Genomic DNA, 9,720 nt, shown 5'->3' on the forward strand with positions numbered 1-9,720 from the left:
CGCCAGGAAGGACCCCACTATTTCGAAGTAGTGGGAAGTGGATCTCCTACACGCCCTACTTCGATGTTGAACGTTAAAATAGGGCACTATTCCCATCTTCGGATAGGAATAGCGATTTCAACATCTCGCCACCTAACATTGATTTCAACGTTGAAATAGCTCACGGCACATGTAGACGTGATGCATGCTATTTTGACATCGTGCCGGCTACTTTGAAGTAGTTGGCTAGCGTAGACGCACCCTATATGTTTAGCTACCTGAGTCAAGAAAGACTCCTCTTCAGTGTGAAAGATGTACCCTTCAATGGGATTTAAGCACATGCTTACAGTTACATATTTGTTTAAGTGCTGTCCTCGGCAGGATTGGACTTGCACACTTGCATATTGTTTCCCTGGATGGGAGGACCCAATTCCAGGCCTTCGCAAATGTGAAACCTGTTAGTCTCTAAACAGAGAAAATAAATGATATTTTACTGTACTTTCAAATTTTATTAGTGTGTCCTCAGTAGCACAGTTGTGGAAATTGTTCTTGTCAGAAGATCTGACAGCATTCTCCTAAATAGCACTCAGTCATTCAAAAAAGAAGCCATCCATTTTCCCTTACTTCCACCTTTTAAATGTGTGAAAAGTTTGAGAGCCATAAAAGCATGGGATGTGAGAGCTGAACTGCAAATTAGGAGCTATTTATACAGCAATCATCTTGAAGTAGTAGAGTATTAATAATAGAAAGTGGTTTTACATTTCCTTCTTGGCTACAGATGAGGGAAAGGCTTGTCTTGTGGTTAAAGCACTGCACTGAGTGAGATGCAGGGTATCTGGCTTCAGTTTCCGGCTGAGAAACCAAATTTCTCTATGGCTCTGTCAAGTATTCTAATTTCTCTGACCCCAGATAAAAGATTCATGTGCATAAATAGCCATTAAGCAGTGTTTAAATGCATTTTTTAAAAAGTTAGGCGCACGCAGATGCATACATGTTAGGGACTTGGGGTTTCTGGCCCTCAGTTTCTCCTTTGTGCAGTTAATATAATAGTACTTTCACCGTTGTCTGTCTTGTGTCTTTGGGCCCTGGTCCTGCAAACACAGAAGTGCTTAACTTTGCATTCTGTCTGAATGTTGATTAAGTTAGCCCGTTTGTGTGTTTGCAGGAGTTGGTGGATGCAGTGTTACTGCTGGCTGAGCCAAAGATTTTATCAGCTCCAGATACTCTGTCTGTGATCATTTGCAGTGGGGTAGCAGCAATGCCAACAATCTGATGGTCACTTTTAGGTGTCAATGGGACAAAAACCAAGCACTTATGGCATCACAGGCATCAAGTGATAGGTATCAGTTTAGCAGCATGTTTGCAAATGCCTAACTGGTAGATCCAGGAGGTAGTACCTGTATGCCTTTTTATGTGTGTAAGTACTTCTAAAAATCTGTCCCCAGGCTCTTTGGATCATGGCTGTTTCTGTCCATGTGTTCCAACAGTACCTAGCATTATGGGGTTCCACTCTTGGTGTTTCAGTCATAATACAAATCAATCTTGTAGGTGAGGTGAAGGAGTATCATACACCATACATTTACTGAAGCATTTCTTAGCACTGTTAGAAGGCACCGTAAGAAGGAGGAATATATCTTAGCTCTTATTTTGGCAGATAGCAGGCAATTTTGGTTAATTTAAAAGTAGTGTAAGGCTTTAAAATGCTCTGAAAAGCTGAAAGTATTGGCCCGTTGCTAGCAGAAAGACACTTTTTGGAAAAGTAAATGCAAAATGCAACACTTCATGAAAGTAAAAGTATCTTTACTATTAATATACAAATGGTGAAGAGTGACAAATAACTGATATACTTTAAGCCATACTTTCTATGTCGTTCATAAATACAAAACTTCGGCATTTGCAGTATTATTATTATTATTAGTATTATTATTATTACTGTTTTTACAGTTTAGATATATATATACAGCATTTCATAGGGACATAAGATTTTGAAACAATAAACAAACTAGCCCCAGTGGTAGCTAACTCATTAATATATAATTCAGGTGGTATACACCATAAATGGGCTGTTGACAACAAGTGGAATAACAAAAACAACATATGGTATCCCTTAGCTTATACTGTACACAGCATACAAAATACATACCGAGTGTTCTTTGTAGCAGGAAAGCTATTTTTTAAAGTCTTGTCTAAATAGTTTACATATTCTTAGCAAGAACTCTACACCATTAGCAATGACATTTCCTGAAGGAGTAAACAGTTTTGTTTTATGTTTTGTCACTTATGTACATTCTGAGGGGTTATTTTGCCCCCCTTCCACACATAGTTTTCCTTATTTATTAAATATAGCCTAATTACGTGATAGAATTATAGGATGTATCTGGCCTAATGTTCACTCTTCGGTAGCTTTCCAAACTCAAAGTTTCCCATTCTGGGCTAACCTCCCTGGAGTTCTCTTCTTTTTAACAGCTCAGTATCTCTATCACCACCCTATCTACATACAACCTCTCATCTCAGCAGTGGTTTCTTCTTCTAGGTAGCTCAGTCTTTTAAATGTGTTCTCTCTTTTTCAGGATTTCCTTATTCTTGTCAGCTTTTGTGTACTGTATCAAATCACTCCACCATCCTACCACATCCCCAGTTCCACCTGTGATTTAAAACTTGCCAATACAAATTTGGCAGAGCACATTTATTTTATTTTCTTGGGCAAGAAAGGCCAATATCCAGGTTTGAAAGTCAAACAACATTAGGCTCACAATGCCTTTTAAAAGGAAAGATACACTGGGAAACGGTTATCTTTAAAGCTTGACCCACTTTGCACACTACCCTTGGTTGTATGTGGAAAGATTTCTCTTTGCATCTAACCCAAATCAAATCGTGTATGAATTGCTCATTTATATGTATGGTGGAAATTTTGCAAATCCCTTAAAACCTATTTTCCCCCCAAAAGAGTTGATTTGATTGGGTGAATCCTTGAAATTATGTTAGTCTCTGGAAAATGTTTTAATGAAATGTGAAGGGACTTTTTTTCTTCACAACGCTGTTAAAAAACAAAAAAGAAAATATTGACTTAACCGTGGTCACCTTCCACTTAGCACTGCTTCTGTCTGCAGGAAATCAAATGGAGTGTCAAAAAAAACCCACACACACACAGAGTTAGAACACATCTTTTACCTTTATACAAATATAAAAGAAACATATATAGTGATAATCTTCTTCATCTCTTCATTAACTTTGAAAATATTCTGGGGCATGGGACAAAACTCATGAAATTTTGAGCTTAGGACTACATCTTAATAAGGAAAACATCCCTTATGAAGAAAACCAGTGCCAGGGTGATGTACCACAAGTCCCATCTATTCCCTAATGATATGGCTATACCGTCATTAGATACCCGTGGCTAGAATGTGTCAGCTGACTCTGACTCACCGGGCTCAGTCTAAGTAGCTGTTTTAGTGAGGTGCACACATTTGGACTTTGGCTGCAGTCCAAGTTCTGAGACCCTCCCCTCACTCAGGATCCTGGAGCCCAGACTCCAGCCCAAGCCCATGTACAAGACTGAGAGAAGACAGGATAGCAACTTTCAAGGACATAAAGGGATGTTATAAAGAAGACAGAGAACAAAATATTCTCCTGAACCTCTGAAGGAAGGACAAAGAGCAATGGACTTACAATGCAGCAAGGGAGATTTAGGTTAGACATTAGGAAAAACTTCCTGTCAGAGTGGTTAAGCAATGGAATAAAATGCCTAGGGAGGCTGTGGAGTCTCCATCTTTGGAGATTTTTAAAACACCTGCCAAGGTTGGTCTAGTTAATAATCCTGCTATCACTGCAGGGGACTTTATGAGATTCCCTCTGAAGATCCCTTCCAGTATTATTGCTTTTTGAGCTACGTTACAATTAATCAGTCCCTTACCTCAAATCCTGCAAGCCCAAGTCAGCTGGTGTAGGACAGCCATGGGGATTTTTAAATGTAGTGTATGATTCTCCAAGGTGATTCAAGTGGGAAATTCCTTGGACACACATGGACCCCATTGAAGTCAATAGAGAAAATAGAGAAAACCCTGGCCGTCTCTGAAGTCCACTGAATTGTCACCCTTACATTCAATAGTCAATATTTCACTCAATGGGTTTCTACAAAGGGAATCTTCTCCACACCCTGTAGATCAATTTGCAATATTAGGGTCTGTGCTCATGTAGTGTATAGGCCTGGTAGTGGTTTCCTACACAGGGGCTGAATTTCACCCAATGCCTGTAGGAAATACTCTAAATAAATAAGTTATTTCCAATAACTGCTGTAACAGAGACAGCGGAGCCATGAACACTTCTGCAGACAGCATTCACAATGATTTTACTCCAAGTTTAAGTCTATACTAGGGAAATAAGTCGATTTCAGATACATAATTGTAGCTACAGCACTTGCATAGCTGGATTTGAAGTATCAGAATTGAGTTATTTCCCTAGCATAGACATAGCCTCTATATTCTCCTGTGGACCTCACCTGCTCCATATGATAGTATGGAGTACAGGAGTCGACTGCCAACCCCAGAGAGATTAATTTTTGTGTGTCTTTATTGGACACACAAAATCTCTGACCAGGCCTGTCTTCCCAGAAGTATAGACATACCCTAAGTAAAATGGTGGGAAGAGAGTCCAAGTTTCCTTGGGGATCTGAAAGCAATTGTTAAGATTTTACAGGGAATGGAAGGACAAATAACATTATGGAGACTCCTTAGATAAATCCCAAAAAAGCTACAACTTGATGCATTGGTTCAAAGTGCTCCTTCATGAGGCAATGCCTTCCCTTATTTGAATCCTGAACAAATCTTTCTCTACCTTCAAGCAAATAAATTTAACAATGGCTCCATCAGATTCAAACACAAGTGCTACTTCTCCAAATCTTTTATGGGATTGGGACTTTAAATATTAAAACGATTTGAAAAAAAAAGTCTGATAGCATAACTTAGATACACTTTGCATTTCTGAGGAGGAAACTATATTGCTATAAAGACTTTAATTCTTCTAAACAGGATTAGGATGTAAATTATTGAAGAGATTTTTTTTAATAAAGCAGAGTGGCGTGATATTCAAAGGCACAAATACATCTTGATTATCTGCTGTAAGAAATAGAAAAGATGACATGATTATAAAACTACAGTTCCATGACTGGCACTTAAATGAATAAGGACTTGATCCATTTCATTATCTTCATGAAAAGAAAGATGCTTTTCAGCTAACTATCTGTTGAAGGATGGAAGATGTCAAATGGAATTTACTGTGTCATGAACTTTCTACGTGACTGTTTGGCTGTGTCTACACGTGCCCCAAACTTCGAAATGGCCATGCAAATGGCCATTTCGAAGTTTACTAATGAAGCGCTGAAATGCATATTCAGCGCTTCATTAGCATGCGGGCGGCAGCGGCGTTTCGAAATTGATGAGCCTTGCCGCCGCGCGGCGCGTCCAGACGGGGCTCCTTTTCGAAAGGACGCCACCTTCTTCGAAGTCCCCTTATTCATGAGCTCATGAGAATAAGGGGACTTCGAAGTAGGCGGGGCCCTTTCGAAAAGTAGCCCCGTCTGGACGCGCCGCGCGGCGGCAAGGCTCGTCAATTTCGAAGCGCCGCTGCCGCCCGCATGCTAATGAAGCGCTGAATATGCATTTCAGCGCTTCATTAGTAAACTTCAAAATGGCCATTTGCATGGCCATTTCGAAGTTTGGGGCACGTGTAGACACAATTGTGTGCTAAAGTTATAAAAAAAAAATCTAGGACCTAATCCCATAAATTGTTCCAAACAAGCAGAACTGTATAACTATGCACATCCCCTTGGAAGTCCATGGGGTGCTGCCTGGGTGGACGGCTTGCCCACACAAAAGAGCTTCCAAGATTAGGACCTAAATGAAATAAGAGGGTTTTTTTAACTTTCTTTTCATATCAGGCATTAGCATCAACAAAATAGTAACTATTTCTACCCCTCGCCCAAAACAATAACTCATGGGGGAGGGAAAAGGAACAATATATTTTCCATAATATATATTTTACAATAAATTGAAAAAAGTTAATTGCAAAGATTTTTAAAAATATATATATTAAATCAAAATGTGTCTCTTCCTTTAAAAAACAAAACAAAACAAAACCCTAAGCATTTTAAAATCTTTTTCTCTTAATCTGTTGTTGAATAGGGATTGTCTTGGTCATGTTTCATGTAACCTGCCAAGAATCGTCAAAAAATTTAAGTGACTTCTTGGCCACCTAGCCCAAAGCAACACAGTGTAACAATTCAGGTTAATTTTACCGATACTTATATTCTGTCAACTCTTCTGACATTTCATACTAACAAGTAAAATTACTTTCAGATAATAAAAGTGACATTTATATAGATATATTTTCAGTCTAGAATCAGAAAGAAAAACAAAGGAATGTTATTCCATTTCTGCACATACCTTACAATTTAAACTATCAGCTGTCCCTCACATGGAAACATCAGCAAAGATAGATATTGTGCTGCATTCTTTCATGATGTTTAAACAAAAAGACTGGTATAGTTTTAGCTTCCTCCTGCATGGCATTGATGCCATGGGCAGGAGACACCCTATTTATCTTCAAATCAAACAGCACACTTGGAATAGCCCATTAATTTAGCTCTATGTAATTCTTAGACCTTCACACAGCACCCACACCTGGCAACAGACTTAAGTCCAGGAAAAAGAAATACTTCCGGATTGATTTGTAATCTGGTGTATTCAAACACACTGTTGCTCTGAATAATGAAATATATTTGCAGAGAGTTTTTATTTAACACTTAGGCTACGTCTACACGTGCACGCTACATCGAAATAGGCTATTTTGATGAATAACGTCTACACGTCCTCCAGGGCTGGCAACGTCGACGTTCAACTTCGACGTTGGGCAGCACCACATCGAAATAGGCGCTGCGAGGGAACATCTACATGCCAAAGTAGCACACATCGAAATAAGGGTGCCAGGAACAGCTGCAGACAGGGTCACAGGGCGGACTCAACAGCAAGCCGCTCCCTTAAAGGGCCCCTCCCAGACACAGTTGCACTAAACAACACAAGATCCACAGAGCCGACAACTGGTTGCAGACCCTGTGCATGCAGCATGGATCCCCAGCTGCAGCAGCAGCAGCCAGAAGCCTTGGGCTAAGAGCTGCTGCACACGATGACCATAGAGCCCTGCAGGGGCTGGAGAGAGAGCATCTCTTAACCCCTCAGCTGATGGCTGCCATGGCGGACCCCGCTATTTTGATGTTGTGGGACGCAGATCGTCTACACATGCCTTATTTCGACGTTCAACTTCGAAGTAGGGTGCTATTCCCATCCCCTCATGGGGTTAGCGACTTCAACGTCTCGCCACCTAACGTCGATTTCAATTTCAAAATAGCGCCCAACACGTGTAGCCATGACGGGAGCTATTTCGAAGTTGGCGCCGCTACTTCGAAGTAGCGTGCACGTGTAGACACGGCCTTAGAGAGCAGTGAAATCACAGCAATAATAAACATGCTGTATGGAACTCTTGGGGCTTGTCTACCCTAGTCCCCTCCTTTGAAGGGTCATATAAACAAGCCAGAGCAGGGAATGGCAATGAGGTGCTGAGCTGAATATGTAGCACCTCATTAGCCTAATTCTCGCTGGGGGAACTTTGAAGTTAGCAACTTGGAAGCACTGGCAAGCCATGCAGCTACGGGCAGTTAGAAATACCCTCACAACTTCAAAGTGCCCATGGCTACACGGCTTGCTGGTGCTTCCAGTTGCTACCTTTGAAGTTCCCAAAGTGAGAATTATGCTAATGAGGTGCTGCATATGCAGTGCAGCACTTCATTGCCATTCCCAGCTCCAGCTCGTTTACATGCCCCCTTCGAAGGAGGGGGCTAGTGTAGGCAAGTCCTTAGATATCCAAATCCCTTTGTACTCATTTCTTGCCCTCACTTCTCTACCCACTTCTGATGAAGAGACATATCCAAGCAAAATTTGTCTTCAGAGATGAAGGATCATGCTAGTTTCCTAGGCTTTGCAGCCCCAGAGGCCATTTACAAGAATCAGGGGGAAATAACCCCTTTGGAAGCAACAGTATTATGGACCCAGATTCTGCCACCCTTGCCTAGCGTGCAAAGGTAACGTATTGTGTGAATGATCCCATTGGTTCCATGCTGGATTATTTGCATAATGAGGTTCTACTCAGCATGATTGAGGATGCACTAGTGACAGAAGCATGAAGAGGACAGAGTTCCCTTGGTACGTGATGAGCCTGGAAAAAACACTTCTGGGGAAGATAACTGTGTAGAAGGTGGAATATGCAAACTATATCCAAGTAAAATTAACTTTTTTCCTCCTTGCTCTATCCCTAAAGGCCAGAGCCCCACCAATCTAGTCTTCTACAATCGCTCAAAGTTTTCTCTCCTTTTACCTCAAGCTATCTGAACAGCCTGAGCAGAAGGATGGACAAGGGGTTTAACTGCCTCACTAACCGGTGATTCAACAGGGCCCAGGGATTCTGGCTTTTGCTCCACTATTGAGGCAATGAAAGTGAACAGAGCCCCCACGCTCTTTAAATAGCTGCCAGAGGGTTGCTTGGGATGGGGTGCATGGTGCAGCACATTCTGGGCAGCTCCGGCTGTCCCCAAACCCAGCCCCTCTGCCTGAGGCCCCATTCCTTCCAGTAACAGAGGGTCAGGCCCCCACACCTTCCCCAGGGCTCAACAAGTCTGTCAGCCCCTACTAATGTGAGAGGACCCTGGCTCTGACCATTTTTGCCAGTGGGAAAAACTCCAGCTGCATGTATGAATGTTGTATGAGGAGTAGCTCTGTCAATTACAGACTAGGGGCCAGTTTCAGTCGCCTTCCTAAGGATTCTCTTTGACCACTCAGTTCCAGAAATAAATGAAGGAGAAAATTGGCAGGTGGGTGGCTATCTGTTAATTGTGCTAAAACACACTCAGTGAATGGAAGCAACCAAGAAGGCTTCTGAGGAGCCACCCTGTCAGCTTGCCTTGACCCAGAGGTTTTGGCTTTGCATTATGGCTATGTCTACACATGCCCCCCTTTTGGAAAGGGCATGTAAACGAAGTGGGTCAAAATGCTAATGAGGTGCTGATATGACTATTCAGCACCTCATTTGCATAACGGCTACCCAGAGCATCAAAAGTGCTGCTTTCAAATTGCAAACTAGCCGTGTAGATGGGGTTCCTTCGACTCACTTCATTTACACACCCCTTCGAAAAAGGAAGGGCATGTTTAGACGTACCCTATATGAATAAGCATTATAAGACTACAAGACTTGCAGCAGAATCATGCATGAAAAAGTTGCATCTTTCACATCTTTCATACTCCTCCACTATCTCATTCTTGTCTCATGACTCTGTTTTAACCATCTTGCCTCACAATATCTATTGTCTGCACTGCCTTCTTGACTCATTGTGCATTCTCTCCTAGACAGTGGCCAAAGCAGGATTGTAAAGGAAAAAAACCCCCAAATTATTGGATTCTTCTTGGTTAATATGTCCATTTCAAAAGCAACCTAGGAAAAGAAGCTAGGGGGCATGGATTTCAGCACATCTGCCCCACTGAACACAGTAATGATTGGATCATTAGGGAGGCTAAATAATCATTCTCCTTAATTCTAAGTAATTTCCCAGACATTATTTTAGCCTAATTGGCTATAAAGTCAACTGCCTGATCATGATCAACACATATCAATTAAAAGTTGCATGAGCTTCTCCTGGAG

Source organism: Carettochelys insculpta, chromosome 1, assembly GCF_033958435.1.
Source record: "Carettochelys insculpta isolate YL-2023 chromosome 1, ASM3395843v1, whole genome shotgun sequence".
NCBI lineage: Eukaryota > Metazoa > Chordata > Testudines > Carettochelyidae > Carettochelys > Carettochelys insculpta.